We start from the raw sequence: 19,854 nt of genomic DNA, 5'->3' as shown, positions 1-19,854 counted from the left end.
GGGTTTTGAGCATGCGCATAAGTATTTCTGAGGAGAAGCCCGCTTTCTAGTCATGCGCATTGGAGTAGTGGATGAGCTTCTGAGCATGCTCTTTAGCGGAGCAAATGGCAAGCAGTAGGAAATAATTCAGAGACAGCACAAGTAACAGAAGGAGAGAGAGTAAGAAAGTCAGAAAGAAGACAATTACGAAGCACACAAAGTCTGGGCAGTCTATGCTAGTAAATAGAATGGTATTAATAGGAGTGAAGCAACTCTTAGTATAATGCATAAATAGACAAAGAAAGATTCAATCAGAAAAGAAGCCTAGGGGGAGGAGCTACGTGCGCATCCGAGATGGCCACGTGAGCACAGGGCTCCCGAGGACCCTCGCTGCCTCCCGCATTTATCCTGGATAATATCCTGATCTGATGGAAGGTCATTGAAGACACAACCCGGCTGATGTACTAGCAGGTTTTTGGGTCGGAATCGGACACGGGGTCCCAGAGTTCTGCCGTCTTGAAATTTGTGGCCTTCTCCATGGAACAGCCTGGACCTTGAGTTGTAGCAGTGCCCAGGTCGTAATTTAACAACAACAGCTTGAGGGGTTCAGACCACAGCCTCACTTCACTTTCGGTTTAGTTTCTCCAGCGCACTGTCTCCTATCTGCGGTGTGTCTGTTGATCGGACGAGCTCCGATGCCAGCTCATTGAGCTTCGAGCTAGCGACTGTTTGGCTGTGGACTCAAATTGGCCCAACTTCGCCTCCTGTATTCTTGTGTGTGAATTTTAAGGAGCCATTTGGACCAGATCCCAAGCCTCCCTCCGGGGCACCCGGCTCGCCATGACGGGCAAGCCCGAGGGTGAAAAACGGAAAGTCAAGACCACTATCCGTGGAGGTTCAACCCAGACGAATGTCATGGATCGCTACACACTTTCTAAAGGATCCCCTGGTGGCGCACCTAAGGCCCGGGAGGAGGCTGTCGGCGATCCTGCTGTATTGGCGGAATTAACGCTACAGGACGTGATGGGCGCCATTGCTGGTAATCATGTCTTCTATTGGCCAACAGTATGAAGCCCTGGCTCTGAAGTTGGACACGGTGGCTATTGATGTCAACCTCATTCGAACTGATTTGGCCAAGACGAACGAGAAGGTGAAGTCATTGGACCTAAAGACATCCAGCCTTACCACGGACGTGTCCGACTTGCAAACGGAAGTGCGCAACCTTAGATCTGCTAATGACTTTTTTGCTCGTCGCTTGGAGGATTTTGAAGGCCGTGCACGGCGCAACAACGTGCGTATTATTGGGGTCCCGGAAGATTCTAGTTCACTCGCCACTGATCTTCGAGTGGAGGACCTCATTCTTAATCATCTTATCTTGCACCCAAGGGCCTGAGCAAATTCTTTGCCATCGAACGTGCGCACAGAGTGTCCGATTATTGCACGGATCTTCAACTTCAGAGATCGCGACGCCATTCTGCAGGCGGCACAGACAAGCGGCCCTACGCAGTTCGAGAACGCTGCTGTGAACCTTTATCCGGACTTTTCTCAATCGGTCCAGAAACAACGAATGGGATTTCAAGGGGTGAAACGGCGACTAAGAGACATGGAACTAAAATACACTATGTTATTCCCGGCCCGACTGCGTGTTGAATATGACAATCGAACATTCTTCTTTGTCAGGCCTGAGGAAGCGAGTGATTGGTTGGACACTTTGCCGGCTCGCCGTGCTGGCCAGGAACATGCTGGTGGTGCTGAGGGGAGACTGATGGACCAAGAATGATTATGGTACCTGTGTCCGGAACACTATTCAACGTGTCCAGTTGAGGCTCACTGACTTCCTTGATCATTCCATTCGTATCTTGGGAGATAGCGAGGATGGCGGGACCCCTTTCCTCCTCTGGGGTTTTCTTTGTGTAGATTAGTTCTTTGTTTGTAATTGATAGGGCGACAGGCACACTGCAAATTGGGGTGGCTTTTGAGTCGGTGCAGGGGTGCAGGGTGGGAGTTGTGTTGGGAACATTGGGGGGAGGGAGGGCCATGTTTTGGGGTTGTTTGTTTTTCTTTTTTAAGGCAAGGTACTTTCATTATCTTTGACATTGGTGTGATGCTCGTTTTGCGATGGGAGTTCATTATGGATCTGGATGGGGGTAGAGGGTTGAGGGTATTATGCTGGAATGTGAATGGGTTGGGTGATCGGATAAAGAGAGGGGTGGTTATGCAGCTGTTGCGGCGCCTTTCGCCTGATGTCGTTTTGCTACAAGAGACACACTTGATAGGAAATACTTGTCACGCTCTTAATAGACGGGGTTATCGTCTTGCTGCCCATTCTGGATTTACATCTAGTTCTAGAGGAGTGGGTATTTTGCTTAGGGTTTCCCTCCCCCTCGAGGTTGACGATGTGATCCTTGATGCCAGGGGTCGATATGTTGCACTTGTTGGGCGGTGGGAGGGAAAACCAATTTCGTTGGTGTCGGTGTATGTCCCTCCGGGCTTACAATCCACGACATTTACGGACCTGGGGCGGATGGTTCAGGGTCTCCCGGAGGGTGTTTTGATACTGGGTGGTGATTTTAACTCCGTCATTTCTGGCAGAATAGACCGCTATCCGCCCCGAGATCTTCCTGCTGCACAATCCTGGTTGGGTGACTTCCTGGAAACATTGGGACTTATAGATTGTTGGAGACTAATGCATCCAGAGCAAACACAGTTTACTTTCCATTCGGGAGCTCATGGTAGTCTTTCTAGATTGGATTATATCCTGATGCCGGCTGCCCTGTCCCCTTCGATTGGAGAGATTAGACACTTGGCCTGGGGTATATCAGACCATTCCCCTATTTGGTTTCACTTTAATCTTAGCATCGGCGCCGAAGGGAGGGTGGCCCCGATCAACCCCTGGTATCTTCTTAACCCTAAGACTCGCACTGAATTGATTATCTCATTTGATCTGTATTTTACTGAGAATGCTGGTTCTGTATCCTCGCCTGTTTCGTTATGGGAAGCTTTTAAGACTGTGATCAGGGGACAGGCATTGTCTTTGGTGGGGTGTGCTAAGAAATATAAGAATGGGGCAATTGTTCAGCTCGAGACTGAAATCACGGACCTGGAGACTGCATTGGAACGAGAGGTGTCTCGAGAAGCATTACATGTCCTCCGCCTTAAACAATTAGAATATAAAACTTTGGTTACTGATGCGGCAAAGATGATGAGTAGGGAACAGCAGGGACGGCTATATGATGTGGGTGATAAAGCAGGAAAATTGATTGCCTGGCTGGACAGAAGGGAGAGAGCGAGTCGAATGGTTCCGGTGATTGAGACATGTGGTGGTGTGCGTGTAACGGACCCTGTTGAAATTGTTGAATGCTTTGCTGATTATTTTCGAGAGGTCTATACCTCGGTGTCCGACAGGCCCGAGGAGGATTCGCAGTTGTTGCTTCGAGATATAGCACTTCCATGTTTGTCGGAATCGGATCGGGACTGTTTGGATGCCACGCCCTCGGTGGATGAGGTGGCTCTCTCGCTACGCTCCATTCGTTCCGGCAAGGCTCTGGGTCCCAATGGCCTTCCTGTTGAACTGTATAAATTACGCCCTGATACTCTAGCTCCCTATCTCCGTGATATGTTTTTGGCTGCGCGAGACAGTGGCTCCCTCCCCAGAGATCAGCGTCTTGCTACTATTGTGGTGATCCATAAGGAGGGTAGACCACGGGATCGCTGCTCGTCTTATAGACCCATTTCGCTCTTAAATGCGGAACCTAAGATCCTCACCAAACTGCTTGCTAATCGTCTGATTACGGTTATTGGCGACCTGATTCATCGGGATCAATCGGGTTTTATCCCGCACCGTAACACTGCATTAAATTTTCGACGTTTGCATGGTGTTCTCTCGAGGGCCCCGAGGCTGCGTGAACCGGCCATCTTGGCGTCCTTGGACGCCACGATGGCCTTTGATACGATCGAATGGTCTTATCTCTGGGCTGTACTCGCCAAATTTGGATTTGGCGCTGGTTTTATTGGTTGGGTCAAACTCCTGTATGAAACGCCACTGGCACAGGTGGTGGTTAATGGCCGTGTCTCCGTGCCTTTTACTCTTGGGAGGCGCACGCGGCAGGGTTGTCCGTTGTCCCCGCTCCTCTTTGCTTTGACGTTGGAGCCACTCGCCGCTTGGCTACGGTGGGAACCTTCGATGAAGGGTATACGCTGGACGCCGGAATTTGAAGATCGCATTTCCTTATACGCGGATGATATTTTATTGTACCTTACATCTCCCCAAAAATCGCTCAATGTATTGTTTGACGTACTTAACTCCTTCGGGAAGAACTCGGGCCTTATCATTAATTGGTCGAAATCCTACATTTATGTACTTGCGGGTGATGTCCCTCGTCTGCCGCGGGGCTGTCCCATCCAGTTGTCGCAGTCTGGCTTTAAGTACTTGGGTGTGTTTATCTCGTTGGATCCGGCGGTTCGCTATGAACGCAATCTACTCCCCCCACTCCAACGGTTGCGCTCCGATGTAGCGGGTTGGCGTAAATTACCGTTGTCTCCCCTAGGGCGTGCGGCCCTTTTTAAAATGATGTCCTTACCGCGGTTCCTATACGCACTTCAGAATAGTTTTGATGTCATCCCGTCAAAATATTTTCGGGAAGTAGAATCGTTGCAGAGGCAATTAATATGGGACGGACGTTCACGCATCGCTCTTCCAAAATTGACACTTCCCTGGTATGATGGCGGTATAGCGCTCCCGGATATTCGTAGGTATTATTGGGCCTCCCACCTTGCTGCCATCAACCACGGGATGTATGGCCCGGCGTTGAATCCAGCATTTGAAATGGATAAGTGGCTGCTCCCGGGTGGTGATTACTACAGGGCGCTTTATTCGGGGCCCTCGCGTTCTCAACTCTCGGGACCTACCGCTATAGCCGTGCGGGTATGGCATAGCGCAACGGCGGCTATGGGCTGGAGTGATAAACTAACTGCTGCGACTCCGCTCTATGCCTCTGCGAAGTTGGGTGGCCTATGGAAGACGAAGGGATTTGATAAATGGGACACGATCGGTATTAGTAAAGTGCGTGATCTCTGGGTTAAAGGAGAGGAGAAGACCTTCTCGGATCTGCAAGTAGAGTATAAGCTGAGTGACAGGGAAAAATTTCGTTATGTCCAGGTACGCCATGCTCTGAACTCTGTGTTGCCAGTGGGTAGTGATATTCCGGAATCCTCCCCCCTCGAAGATCGTATACTAGACGGTTATGTGCCAGACAGTACTATATCATTGTTTTATAAGAAAATGATTAATGACCGATCGAGTCTGCTTGATCGCCTTCGTGAAGCTTGGATTGCTGATGGTATTGAACTGGATGATGAGGACTGGCAGTACGCGATCTCCTCTCCCAGGGAGGTGGCGATTCCGGCCCGCCTCCGTCTGGTCCAACTCAAGATCCTCCACAGAATCTATGTCACCGGTCCCTGTCTGATCCATATGGGCTACTCCACGGATGGCATGTGTAGGCGTGGGTGTGGTCTCCTTGGCACTTATCTCCATATCATATGGGAATGCCCTGAGGTGGTGCGATTTTGGAAACGTATACATGAGGTGATGGCTGAAGTAACGGGTGTTGTGATGATGCCGGAAGCCCGTCAATGTTTATTGAATGTGTGGGGTCCGAATGATTATGACGTGTCGCAGCTTCGGTGGGTGACTCTTGCCAATATGGTTGCGAAGAGGGATATTGCACAGTTGTGGGGGTCCCCGAGGCCGCCTACAGTGACTGCTTGGAAAGAGAGTCTGGACTGGTGCATGTTCAGAGAGAAGACAGTGTATATGGCAAGAGGCAGACCCAAAAAATGGGGGAAGATTTGGAACCAGTGGAACTCATTCCGTGGAGATATCTGTACGCCCCCGCTCACTGCGATTCCTAGTCCTTCCCAGTCGCCCTGACCCACATTCCTTCTAGCTGTGGTATATTGTGCTGTTCATATGCAATTCTACCTTTGGCACCCTCCCCTCATCTGTATTCAAAAATCTTTTCTCCTGTTTTCATATATCTCCCGTCCTCCTTGAGCGCAGGCCTAATGGCTGTATTATTGCTGTATTGCCTTGATTGTATGTTTGATGTGTTGTTTCCTTTTGTTTTATATAATAAAAAGTTACACAAAAAAAGAAGCCTAAAGTGGAAAAGGTTTAGGTGAAGCAAGAGAGTGAAATGTAAATAAGGAATACTAACCTTTCCAGAATCCATTTAAACAGCAGCAGTGCAGTTAATAGGTGAGGAAACCTGAAACACATAAAAGAAACATTATATTAGGAAGAAGCACACAATAAGGACTAATGAACCAATACTTTTAGTTTACAGCACAAACACAGTGATAGAAGAGAAGCACAGGTCACAACAAGACTGGGTAGGTTCACAGAGGGGTCGCTATAATACTAAACAGTAAAAAGAAAAGTATTAATGTGTTAACCAGTAAATTCTTTTACAGCTGAGTACAAGCCAGTAGCATAAGAAGACAAGAAAAATACGACGTCTGAAGCTGAAAAAAGAATCAGACGCAGTGTGAGAGTCTCTTCTCTATCCCATCCCCTTTCCCCCCTAGGCCTCCTTGGCATTCATGCTATCAGTGTTTGTTGCCGAGAGGCCTGGGCGAGGCATTGGGAACTTTCAACATTCGGCTCCTGTGCATTTGGAAGAAGAGCATCAACTCTGACAGATCTGACAACTCCACATCTCCATAATTGCTTTACTGAAATGTGCAAAGTTTGGTAGCAAACTTCTCAGCACATTAAACCCACACTGATGCCAGTGTGGGGTTTAATGTAAAATACCCCCTGACAAGCCATGTTGTGGTTCCTGAATTGCTGCCAGCCATTTACCACCACCAGCCAGGTTTCTGGACCCCTCGGTAGAGGGCCTCCGCTCTCTGGGTCCCGAAACAAAGCCCATCCTAGGCAGAAGTGTCATGCCTCCTCCCCCAGAATGGGCTGGGTCTATGAGGGAAAAGCTTCAAAGTCCTGCCTCCTTTGTAAGCTGTCCCTGTCGTTTGCTGCCCCCAGCAACAGGCTCCCACTGGTTCTGACCCCAACTTTGGGTGGGAGAATCAGTGGGAAAACCAAGTTAGGAGGAGAGGTGTGCCCACCTTTGCCAACCTCAACCCCACCCCTGAGGATATGAGGTGGAGCACACATCTCAGCCACCTCCACCTTTAAGATGAGGGGACCCAGTCAATTAGAGAGAGTCTCATTTCGTATTAGGGGTGAACCTGAATCTTGCCTCCTCAGATTCGAGGAAGAAAGAAGAAGGACCGAAGAACCAGGAAGAAGAGGACACCAACTGCTTTGGCCCAAACCCTACCGGCCTGTCCCAACTCCGATCTGACTACAGGGTAAATCCTGGTGTCTTCAGCAGCTCCCAAGAGCCTGGAGGACCTGCCCTGCTCTCCACTTAAAGACTCTGTCTCAAGTGAGCACCAGATTTGCTCCACAAAGACCAGAACCCGGATCCAGGCATCTTTGCGGATCTGCACCCGATGCCCACAGCCCAACTTAGAGTGGCCCAACACCACGAGGAGGTTTCCCAGCGATCCTGACCTGGGATCTGGCAATCCCCTACATCACTCAAGCTGACAATTGCAGCCTCAACCTGAAGGGTCCCACGACCGCGACCGGAGCTGGTAAGAAGACCCGACACCAAAAAACACCCCTGCACCCAATGCCCCATGGCCTTGGGTGGCCCAACTGACAGTTTTCAGGCATCCCCCAAGAACTTAACTTACCTCTCCAGCCAGTGGTCCCCAGGAGCCTTGCTCCCACAACCAAGTGGCCTGCTCGTAAGCATCTCCTGACCGAAGGCCCCCTTAGCCCCATTGCCTAACATTGGGGCCCTGCACTCACCCACTGTCCATTTCAGTGCTGCTGGTGGTGCAATTTGAGTGCTTGACTGCACCTTGGGAAACATCCGTCCTAAACCCCAAAAACCATTCTTGTAAGTTGTTTACTTACCTGTGAACTGTTTACACTCTTTTTCCCATAGGGACCAATGTTACGAGTTTTGTTCCTAAAAATTGTTTGTGTTGACCTTGGTTTTTGTGTGGACGAAAAGTAACTGTGTTTCAAACTTGAAAAGGTCTTACCTGTGTATTGTAGGATCCACTGTGTGATATCTAGGCATATCACCCCGAGTAGTCGAAATATTCTAAAAGTAACCCAACAGTAATCAAAAGTAATTTCTATGTAATTTAAGCTTTTTTAAAACATATACAAACCTGTAAAAATCGCAAATCCATTCCCAATTGCATTTCTGTGTAAAGCTTTATAATTGAAAGTACATCCTACCTATCTGTACCAAGTCCTGCTTGGTCCTAGAAATAAAACATACATATATATTTTTTATAGTTACCTAATTAGTCTGGATTCTGTCTCCAAGTGTGTGTAATCCGTCCTTGATTGAGTGAATACAATAAATGCTTAACACACCCTTCTGAAAAGCCCAACTGCTTGCCCACACTACCACAAAGAGAGCTGTTAGTGATCATCTACTTTAGCCCCTGCCTACCTCTGGGGATCTCCGGGACTCTATAACTTACTTTCGCATAGTATATACAGAGCCAGCTTCCTACATTGGTGGATCAGCAGTGGGATGTAAAGACTTGCATTTATTGACTGTGACAGATGCTCGCCAGGTTTGCCTGTGGAGTCTGGGATTGGGCCAAGACTCTAAGGCCGGCAGTGACTGTAGTAACTGTGCGTCAATAAACTCAAAGGCCATACAAGACTGCTAGGTGAAACTCTGTCAACAAGCACCGGAAGACTTGAAATAGAAGGGTCTGTCCCAGCCCAGAAGTCACAGGAGTCATTCAAGAGGTTGGTCCTCCTCAAGCTCCACGTCTTCTGGTAACTTGAGGAAAAACATTAAAAATCCCATCCCCCAACTTATCCCAGCACAACCTGAGTTTCCGGGACTGTCTGCTGCACTGAGGCAGATCAAAGGATTTTGCGAGGCCATGCTCCATCTCTTTGGATCCTTCTGGCTCTCTCTGGCGTGCCTTCAGACCCCAAGGAGTTGAGGGTCCCACCCTCTGGGATACCAACCGCGGGTTGCCATCAGCGCCAGTGGGGCCCTCTGAATCCACCACTGGCCCTCCCCCAGATCCTGCAGTGACTCTGCCTCCAGTGCCTCACTCCATGCTGGCTCCATAGCCTCAATGCTGTGCAAACTCCATTGACGCCGGAGGACAAGGTGCCTATTGTGCACTCTGGTGCCACTATGACCCTACCAAGGCCACACTTGATTTCTGGGGAAGCGCAATCCTGTCGCTTGACTTACCGCCTCCACAAGGAAAGAAACATACATCTCATTCCTTATTTGGTGCGGATCTGGACAACAGTTACGAGTTAGGATTAACCATACCACAAGGAAAATTGATAAAGTTCTTGACCTCCAACTTTCCACCTTCGAGGTCAAAACTAGTGTCTTGACAGAAGTGATCCAGCAAACATCTACTGAGTCCCTCCTACCCTTCAAGGAGACACTTTCAGATATTTTCTCAGGGACCTAAGCCAAGCCTAGCTCTGGCCTCCAGTCAATCGCAAAATTAGGTAGGACAGTGAGCGTCGGGGAGCAGTGCATAGACCGTGTCGGTGTGATATCATGTAGCACAGTGAGCGTCGGGAAGCAGTGCATGTACCAGGGCTGCGTGATATCAGGTAGGACAGTGAGCCTCGGGGAGCAGTGCATGGACCAGGGTGGCGTGATATCGGGTAGAACAGTGTGCCTCGGGGAGCAGTGCATGGACCAGGGGGCGTGGTATCAGGTAGAACAGTGAGCTTCGGGGAGCAGTGCATGGACCAGGGTGGCGTGATATCGGGTAGAACAGTGTGCCTCGGGGAGCAGTGCATGGACTAGGGCAGCTCGGTATCAGGTAGAACAGTGAGCGTCGAGTAGCAGTCCATGCACCAGAGCAGCGTGGTATCGGGTAGAACAGTGAGCGTCGGGGAGCAGTGCATGGACCAGGGGGCGTGGTATCAGGTGGAACAGAGAGCGCCGGAGAGCAGTGCATTGACCAGGGCGGCGTGGTATTGGGTAGAACCGAGAGCGTCGGGGAGCAGTGCATGGACCAGGGCAGCGTGGTATCGGGTAGAACAGTGAGCGTCACGGAGCAGTGCATTGACCAAGGTGGCGTGTTATCAAGTAGAACAGTGAGCGTCGGGGAGCAGTGCATGGACCAGGGCGGCGTGGTATCGGGTGGAACAGAGAGCGTCGGGGAGCAGTGCATGGACCAGGGCGGTGTGTTTTATCCCCAGTGTTTATAACCATGTTTTTTGCAATGATTGTAATAAAGGATATATTTAATTTAAAGAAGACGGAATGCAGGGTATGAAAATTCTTCCAATTGGCAGTGTGTGCAATGGATTTATGTTAAACTGTTTTAATCACAGAAAATCTGTGGATTGCACTCTCACTCTTATCGCATTATTCTCTCTCACACTCACTCGGTCTAGTTTACAGGACTAATAATGGTTTAAAAAAGTAAGAGTGCTAGTTATGGGGGAGAAATTGCCAGTTACTCCACACACTGAGACGAATGAGAGGTGGGGTGGGATGGGAGGAGGGGGCGAGGCGGCAGAGGATACAGTGTCATCATAGTACCTGCAGGTATGCTCACGGTGGGGAGATCCACGGAGGGGGTGACTAGCGGGTTGGCTGTAGGGATGGGGGGCGCTAGGGGGGGCTTGATCGACCAATGCAAGCTTATTTGAAGATGTGTTATGCTATGTAGCATTTTCCTATCTGTATCACCGTTCTACTGCTGATGTCTTTTGTACGATTGTATGGAGCCTGTTTATATAATAAAAATATTAAAAAAAAAAAAGTAAGAGTGCTATAATCACGTTTTAATAAATAAATTCCTGGAAACAGTTGGGGGTCATTCACCTAGTCCTTACTGAATATTATGAAATTGTAGGAGTGGTTAACTCTGTCAACAGCATAGTACCTTGAAAAAGTTGGCTGTATATTTGGGGTTCTGCAAGAGTTCACTGCAGCATTGCAGGATGCAGCGTGAGAAAGTGGCTCTATATATACTGGGCCAAAGTAAGGTACAGTGTGTATAGAGTCCACAATCCCCAGAGGTATAACAGAGGTTAAAGTCAGGTCTGACCTTACTCTCTAAAGTGGTAGCTTGGTCGAGCAGTAAGGCAGTACCAGAGGACAGTGCAAAGCATTTGTTGTGCACACTCAGTCAGCAAAAGGTTTCACACACTCAAGAACTGAAATCCAGGCCAATGGTTTGTATATCAAAAGATATAGTTGTTTTATTTTTAGAACCAACAGGTATCAAATTATACTTTTCTCAATATGAGTGATCTCAGGTAGTTATTTTGCAGAAAGCCAATAAACTTTGTAAGCACAATAGGTACAGTAGTTGCAATAGGCAACACAATTCTAAACACAATTTAACATTGAGCTCAATGGGTTTTTCTACATAAATGCAGCTGATTACTTTATAGATTACTTTTGTAACTCCAGGACTGGGTCCTAGATTCAGTCCTGGGGGCTGAGCTGAAAACAGTTTGGTAAGAACGTTTTGGTTATTGTAGTGATTTTTAAAGAATATAAAAGTATTTCAAAAGTTGACACTTAGAAACGTTTCAGTGAAAAACTAGCAATGTTATCCTATGGAAGTAAATTCAAGTCACAGGTAAAGCAGGTTCTCGTTACTTTTGTAATCCAGGACTGGACTCCTAGGTTCAGTACTGGGGTCTCTACCTAAGACAGGTAAGTAATTACGTTTTAGTAGTTGGTACGATTTTTAAGGAATATTTGTAATTTGCAATAGTAGACAGAAGAAATGTCACAGAAAAACAGTCAATGGTTTCCTATGGAAGAAAATTCAGGTTATGGGTAAGTACAGTTATAATTACTTTTGCGGTTCAGTACTGGGCTGAAAGGTACAGTACTGACTCCTCTCCTGATTCCAGGTGAGTAATTCGATTCTAGAAGAATATTTTAGAGTTTCAAAACTTCACACTTAGAAGATTTTTCAAGTCAAACCAGTCAATATTATCCCACGGAAGGAAAGTGAGTTATCGGTTTCCAGGTGAGTACTCGACTTGTGAAGTTAAGGTTCTGGGCATAGACTCAAGGGTCTCCCAGGGTCGGAAAGGTACAGGAGTTACACCCTCAGCGGCACAGGGGCAGCCGGGTGCAGAGAGTGTAGGCCCAATGCAATCCAATGGAGGGTAGGGGGCCTTCGGTTGCTGGCTGCAAGCAAGCAGACCATGCGGCTGTGGGAGCTGAGCTCCTGGTCACTTACTCAGGGCAAGTGGGGAAGTAGTGTAGGGTAGTAGTTGCACTTCCAACGTCCCTCGGGTGGCTGCGTGCAGGGTGCTTTTGAGCCGTCGGGCTCTCAATGTTATCCAATGGGAAAGTTAAAAAGGGGACAAAGGCCGCAGACTCCGGGACGGAGATTCTTCAGGTGCGACCACCACTTCGAGAGGTGAGTTGGGATCTTGGAGAAGAGGTAGGGACGCCAAAGGCACAGGGAGCCGCAGGGCTACGGGTGCAGGGGTGTCTTTTGGTGTCGGGAAATCTTACCCTCAGCTGGTCGCGGTTGGAGGGGTCCCTGGTTCTGAAGCTGCAGGCGTCATCTGGGTCATCGAGGAGGGCATTTGGGCACTGGACTTCGGGTCCCAGTCGCCGGGGGAGGGACCTTGTGGTCTTGGATCACTTGGGGATGGGCCGGGCTCGGAGGGTGCAGAGTGGGCTCGATTCGCGGTTCCTGGCTGGCACCAGGGGTATTGCTGTTGGAGCAGAGCATCTGCTCAGGGGAGTCCCAGTCTGTTAGAGGGTCAAGGCAGGCTGGTCCTCTGGGTGTTCCAAGGTTGCTGTCCGCAGGAGTCGCCGGGATTCAACAGGAGCTGGTTCCAGGATCAACAGGCGCGTAGGGCTGGTGCCAAGTCAGTTGGCCTCGTCCTGTTGTTAGCAGCTGCCCGGCGGGTCTTCTTCTTCTTGATCTTCTTTCTTGTTTTCTTATCGGGATCTGAAGAAGGAAGGTTCAGGGTGCCCCTAAATACTGGGCGTTACAGGTAGGGCTGTTGTATAGCATTTTAGGACGCTAGTGTCATTTTCACGATTCATGACCTTATATAGGTACAAATCACCTTGCCCTAATATAGGCATAGAAAATCTAACCATATTTAGACATAGCCCATGCAGTCCAAATACAGGAATGAACACTTCCACTAGTTCCGAAAAGCCACAACGATTTCTTGGAAAACTCGGCTTCAGCAGTCAGGGACTTCCCCTTGCTTGAATATTGATGTGTCCAAGAACTCATGGAGTTTTCAAAGAACTGCCGTACTTTGATGACGTTATTATGTCCAACCTTACGTCAAACTCGGCACCTTCAAAGTATAAATATGCCCACACTTGCCCCAGCAAACACACAGTGGTTTGGAGCAGTTTGACTATCTACTTGCCTGACACAACTCGCTACAGCAAGTGCCGAAGGAAGCCGACCTTCCAGCTGACGCACTGAGAGAGACGCTGTCTTTTCTCTTGCCGAGAAATCCAGCTCCAGTGTTTCCAAGCTCCCCTTGCGGGGTGTTGGGAAATCGAGTACCGAGACAGAAATACCAGACCTCCTTCATTCTAAACCAAGGTACAGAGCTGATTAGACCCTAAGAGAAATCTTGGATAGATTCTTGGCAAAGAATACTAAACCTATGCTATACCATACGTACTTCTTCCCTCGTACTAGACCTAGGTTAGGTACAACAGGGTAGGCGTATTTTAGAAGCACCAGTTGAGTACTTTTAGTCTTTGTTATTTATATATGTATTGTATGGCTTAGAAACCATACCATGCTTTTACAGTATTATTTTATAATACTCTTCTTGCTGTACGTATTATACTTTGCAGCCAGTATTACGATTGTAGCAGTTCATTTCTTCTGCATGAGAAAGAAGACTGTTCAATAAATACTTTTATTGAAAACGCCCGTCTCTCTATTTCTCTGCACCTCTGGTGAAATGAAGCATGTACGATTGACTGAGTAAAATATCTATCTATTGTTTCCACGACTCTGAAGATACGTTTTATCTTGAGGAAACAAAGTTGTCATGTTTATGCGGTTGTCAGAAACGAATCCCTTCTTGTTTATTCGAGAAAGTTTCTAGTGACCTCGGAGCTAGCTGGCACTAACAATTAAGTTTAATATATTTGATAGAGACCCAGTCGACCTAAGTCCTACGTCAATTCTATAGGATATATTATTCCAATGCGCAAAGCCTATTGGGAATATAGGAACTACACTACATGGCGCCAAACGTTTGGTAAGGCACTAATTTAATGCTAGATACTAGAGTAACTCAGTCATGCTTTTCACAGAGACCACTTTTTCCCGTAAAATACTCCAATAGACGTCTGGAGTGGATGAAAGGATAAAATCCGCCATAACTGAGTAGGACGAAAATCCTATGTATTCGTTTTTGGTTTAGTTCAACGTTGAAGGATTCAGTGTTCCAAAATATTGTGTACCTTATCTTTGTTTCCTTGAAACTTGCTCTGCAAACTTTCAGTCAAACAAAATGACTGAAAACGAAAACTGTGGAGCTGCAGCAACTGCAGCTCGACCAGGCTTTGACATTACAGGGTTTAATGAAGACGACGGGGATGCTATAATGATCCCAGAAAATGTAAGGAAAACCATCACTATAAAGCTTATAACAAATGGCCTATCATCGAGAGGTGGTAGGGTGATATTTGTCATAGAGGCACATGAATATCGGCAGACAGAGGTTTTCTATTCATTGATTATCTTCCCAGAAGCAAATCCAACAACACATGTGTTTCACTGCTACAAGATAGAGGAACCTCCAGCGGAATACACTCCTTTCGAGGATATTGAAATTCCATTAACATACCAAGAGCATACGCTCTGGTTTAAAGGCGCCCTACAACATCAAAATCACATTACCAGGCTCGGTCCACTAGGTAGACCAGGAGCAACATGGCCGGTACTAGCCAGCTATACACCACATCCTGACATTGAAAGAATGTCAGATGCAGAACTATTAGTTCAACTAAAACAATTATTTAAAATACAATTGGCTCAATATGTCATGCAGTCTTTAACGGTCCAGCCTGCTATAAGGATTCCACAACATACCCCTCACCAGGGGAACACAAACAAAATTACACCACAGACTATACAATCGGTCATTGGTAAATTGCCCTCAAAACGGGTAAAAATTCCATTCTGGTTAGCTCAACAAATTACTCAAATAGAGGCAGTATTTCCCGATAGTACACCTCATGAGAAACACAGGATTTTAACAATCTGTTTACCAATGGGGATCGCACCACACCTGGAGGACTGCGACACGTGGGGTACAGTCTTTGCTGCAATCTACACAAAAACTCATGGTGTTCCGTCTATGGCGGTAATACCAGACGTCCTGAAACAGATTCAAAATGAATACGGGGCAGAGTCTGCTTTGAATCTAGGTATGAAATTACTTAAATATTTCAAACAGGTCTCAGCTATAATATTAGCTAATATTAAAGGTGAAGCAGCATCCGTGGCGATCCGCCAAAAACTAAAAAAACTTGATTCAACTGAGCAACCATATGAACTGGCCAGAATAATAGAAAAATCCTATGAAGAACTAGGTAGAGATAGTTTGGGTGGGAAACCAGTAAAACCCCAACTAACAGAAAATCCTGAGGTTTTTATTAAAAAACCCTCTCACTACTCCTAAGAAACAGTGGGAAACACTACACAGACACTTCCTAAAGAGAAGCGTTCTCAGTCCAGAGGTAGGTCTCCTCAAAAGGAGCCCTCTGAAAAGAGGTATAACCTCAGGAATAGGGATAATTTGAGAAAACCTGATAGATATCAAGATACTGATACACGTTGCTCTCGTACCTTTCAGACTTCCTCACAGAAATCGGAAAGAAGAGGACGATCCGAAAAACGGAAGAACGCGTGAAGTCCAAAAACGATCAACACGTTCAAAAGAATAAAAAACATCAATTCAACAAAAAGAAGGTAGCAGGTCTAAAAACCAGACATGCCAAGGATCTTGTAGACACAACTCAAGAACGGGGAGTGGGCTCAGACAATGCTGGACAGCGCAGCAGAAGTTACCATAGCTAGCAAAGTCCTAAAGGATCATCTGGAGACAGTGGACTTGAATGAGTACATTCAAGTTGAAACTTCCGATACCAGGGTTAGTGTACCCCATAAGTTATATGAAGTAACGCTCCGGATGGAGGGGGACATAACTAGGAAAATAAGAGCACTCTTTTGGGAGAAGCTCTCTAAGGGTTATTTATTTATTTATTTTTTTTAAACCTTTTTTTATTGCGGAATTAGAAACAAGACTTCAAATCAGGTCAACCAGTACACTTATGACATCATCAAGCATACAGTTGGTAGGTATATCGTACACAGCCATTCAGCCCACAACCCGGGGGTCGGGCGGCGTGTCAGATCATACATTTAATAAGATGCCACAGTGCCCACCCATCACGGGTGGTCGGTTACCAGTATTATCCAGTTTCCGCTTTTAACTCCCCTAACTTCCAACTGCCCTTGCAACACCAATCACGAAGAAACAACTTACGGAGTCAGTATCAGTGTGTGGTCCCTATTGCTGTATGAGCCTATCATATCTGCTAGTGGCGGATCACCTGGAGATATACAATGCTCGCCTCCCGGTTCCCGGCCAAGACCTCCGGGGCCCTTGCACTGCTGTCTCCCAGTAGTTCTATCACCCAGCCTTCTCCGCAATTGCGTCAGTGTGCTAAACTACCCCTACCTTCTCTCCCCCCCCCCCCAACTGCTGCTGATGCGGGTGTACACATGGTGTAGTAGAATCGGATCACGCCACTAATCGGGGGTAACTACTGCTCACTTGCGCCTCATGGAGCCCTGGACAGTTATTGCTCCTCACCCTCGTCCTCACCCTCCACCATGTAATCACGCAGAGCTTGAACTATCATTTCCCATGCCCTCGCCATTTCCAAACTTTTGTCATTATCAGTCTTGGCAGCCTGTCGCATCCTAAGAGTACTTTCACAGCCGGCCCATTTCAACAGCTCATGCATCCATCTTTTCACTGATGGTCCTTCTTTGGACTTCCAGTGCCAGGTTATCTCTCTCTGAGCCAGCATAAGTCCCAGATCGATAAATTTGCTTGTGATTTTCGTCCTCTTTGTGTGAGGGAACCATAGCAGCAAACATGCTGCCATGTCAAAGTCTACCTCCCTGTCCGTGACCATGTTCAGGAGATCCCCTACCTCAGGCCAGTACGATCCCAGCTTTGGGCACCCCCACAGCAAATGATCCAGATCCACCTCAGGCGCCAAGCACCTCGGGCAGCCGGCGTCCTGGGCTCCGAAGTATCGCATAATCCTCTACGGGGTCAGGTAAGCTCTATGTATAATGAAGAAGTGTACCTGCTGGAATCGGGCATTCCTCGTGCCCTTCCATGTACGCCCCAGAACATGACCCCAGACCGTGTCAGGTATGGGCTTGCCTATACTATCCTCCCATCTCACCTTCAGCGCCACCAGCGGTCCTAATCCCTCGCGTTGCATTCTAACATGGAGGCAGGTCACCGCCTTGGTAGTGCCCGCAGCCATAACCATGTACTGGCACGCCATGGTCGTCTCCGGTTCAGCTAGCCCACCCTTCCAGTGCTTTTGTATCGCTGCAACCACCGCTGCGTGCAGCAGAAAATTCCCATCCGGTAGACCAAACTGTTCCTGCAACGCCCGGAAGGGGGCCAGTGTCCCCTCAAGGTATAAGTCTCCCACCATTTGCAGTCCCAGTTCCTCCCAGTCAGATAACGGGGACCAATCGCCCCCATGCGGCAGCGCAGTCAGCATCCCTAGCGGGATCTCTGGTGCATACGATCGGGTGCTGTTCGCTCTCTTCAGACTCCTGGTCCAGCAGAGTCTGAGTGTCCTTTCCTCCATCGTAAGGTCCCTCATATCCAGTTTCTGTTGCATGATTATGTAGGATAAGACATGCCGCTGAATACCGAGACCCCGGTCGACTTCTGGTCCTCTGAATTCCCTGGCTATATGCTGTGTGGATATCTGCAATTGAGCTGCCAGATAATATAGTTCGTAATCGGGGACCGCCATCCCCCCTCGAGCTTGGGCCTAGTCAGGGTCCTCAACGCCACCCTGCGACGTCCATGACCCCACAGGAAGCCAGTCATCAACATCTGTATGTCTTTAAACACGCTCTGCGGGACCCATACCGGTAAAGTCCTGAAATAATAAAGTAGCCTCGGAAGTGCTATCTTCAATAGCGCCACTCGGCCCAGCACAGACAAGGGGAGGGATGCCCAAAAGGTCATGCAACCCCTCAGCGCGCGCACGCATCGCCCCACATTACCGTCCAATAGGTTCGCAATCTCATGATATACGCGAACGCCCAGGTATGTAAAGTTGGAAGGTTCCCAAACCACGTCCAACCCAAGGGGGGGGCATAATGTGCCCTCCCTTAACGGGAAAACACAGGTCTTAGTCCAGTTCACCGTAAGGCCCGACATCTGACCAAATCTGGATAACATTCCCACAGCTCCCTTCAGAGCCCGGTCGGAATCGGCTAGGTATAGTAACAGGTCGTCCGCATACAGCGATATAAAATGCGACTTCGCTCCCTGCATCACTCCCTGAAATACCGCGCCCGATCTCGCCAGTGCTGCCAAAGGTTCCACGGACAGTGCGAACAGCAAAGGAGAGAGCGAGCATCCCTGTCTCGTCCCCCTACGCACAGGGTAAGCCGAAGATATTATCGGTCCCACCGAAGATATTATCGGTCCCAGTCGCACCCTCGCCGTTGCGGAGGAGTACAGAACCCTCGTCCATCTCCTAAAACCCTCGCCTATGCCGAATTTCGCCAACACCGCATCCAGGTATTGCCACTCAAGGCTATCGAAAGCCTTCTCGATGTCGACTGACAACACCACCGGATTATGTGGCGAGTCCCTGGCATTATCCAGTATCTGGATCAGGCGGCGTGTATTCATGGATGTGTTCCTGGTAGGGATAACCCCTGCTTGATCCCCATGAACTAATCTGGTCATAAACGGTAATAGTCTGGTGGCCAGTATATGGCTTAAGATCTTATAATCCACCGTCAGCATAGACAGGGGTCGATAGGACGTCACGTCCAATGCCTCTCTGCCCGGTTTCAGTAATGGAACCACCAGTGCTTCCCTCATCGTTTCGGGCAAATATCCCTTCTGTCTCGATTCCGAATACACTATCAATAGCCTGGGTGCTAATATATCGATAAATTTCACGTAAAATTCAATAGGCAGTCCATCCACCCCCGGCGTCTTGTTTCTGGCCATCTGTTTAATGGCTAGTTTGATCTCCGACAGCGTTATGGGTCCCCCTATATCCTCCGCATCCTCGACTGCAAGTACCGGTAAAGGGACAGATACCAAATAGCTATCAATCTCGGTAGCCTCCACCTCCAGCTGACATTCATAGAGAGCCGTGTAGTATGACTTGAAGCGCTCCAATACCGCTGACTGCGAGTAAACTATGTCACCCGTCTCCGTTCTTATGCTCATTATCGGGCACCATCTAGGTTCTGGGTTGGCAAGCCTGGCAAGGAGCGTACCCACCTTATCTCTTTCTGCATGCACCTTGATAGTGTATAGCTTATAGTCATAGCACCGCAGCCGCTCAGTTTCCTTCGCCACAATCTCCTTAGCCTCAAGCAACCGCTCCTGCAGTTCTGGCCGTTCAGGTCTACGCTGCTCTAGTCCCCTTAGCACATCCTCAGCCTTCACCAGATCATTCAGAAGTGACGCCCTCACAGACGAGAACCTGCCCATGCACACGCTTCTCACCA

The 19,854-nt window shown here is 48.3% G+C and overlaps 1 long non-coding RNA gene across 2 annotated transcripts in view; it reads right to left on the bottom strand.

The window, feature by feature from the left end:
- The window catches only part of LOC144756428 (uncharacterized), a 147,195-nt gene that overhangs the window by 81,741 nt on the left and 45,600 nt on the right, over positions 1–19,854 (bottom strand). For both annotated transcript variants that reach the window (XR_013595152.1, XR_013595151.1), the window contains exon 2: positions 6,198–6,248. This is a non-coding gene — a long non-coding RNA (uncharacterized LOC144756428). The remainder of the gene's footprint in view (positions 1–6,197; positions 6,249–19,854) is intronic.

Source organism: Lissotriton helveticus, chromosome 5_1 (genome assembly GCF_964261635.1).
Source record: "Lissotriton helveticus chromosome 5_1, aLisHel1.1, whole genome shotgun sequence".
NCBI lineage: Eukaryota > Metazoa > Chordata > Amphibia > Caudata > Salamandridae > Lissotriton > Lissotriton helveticus.
Note: the sequence above shows the minus strand (reverse complement) of the source record. Positions and strands in the feature narration are given on the sequence as shown.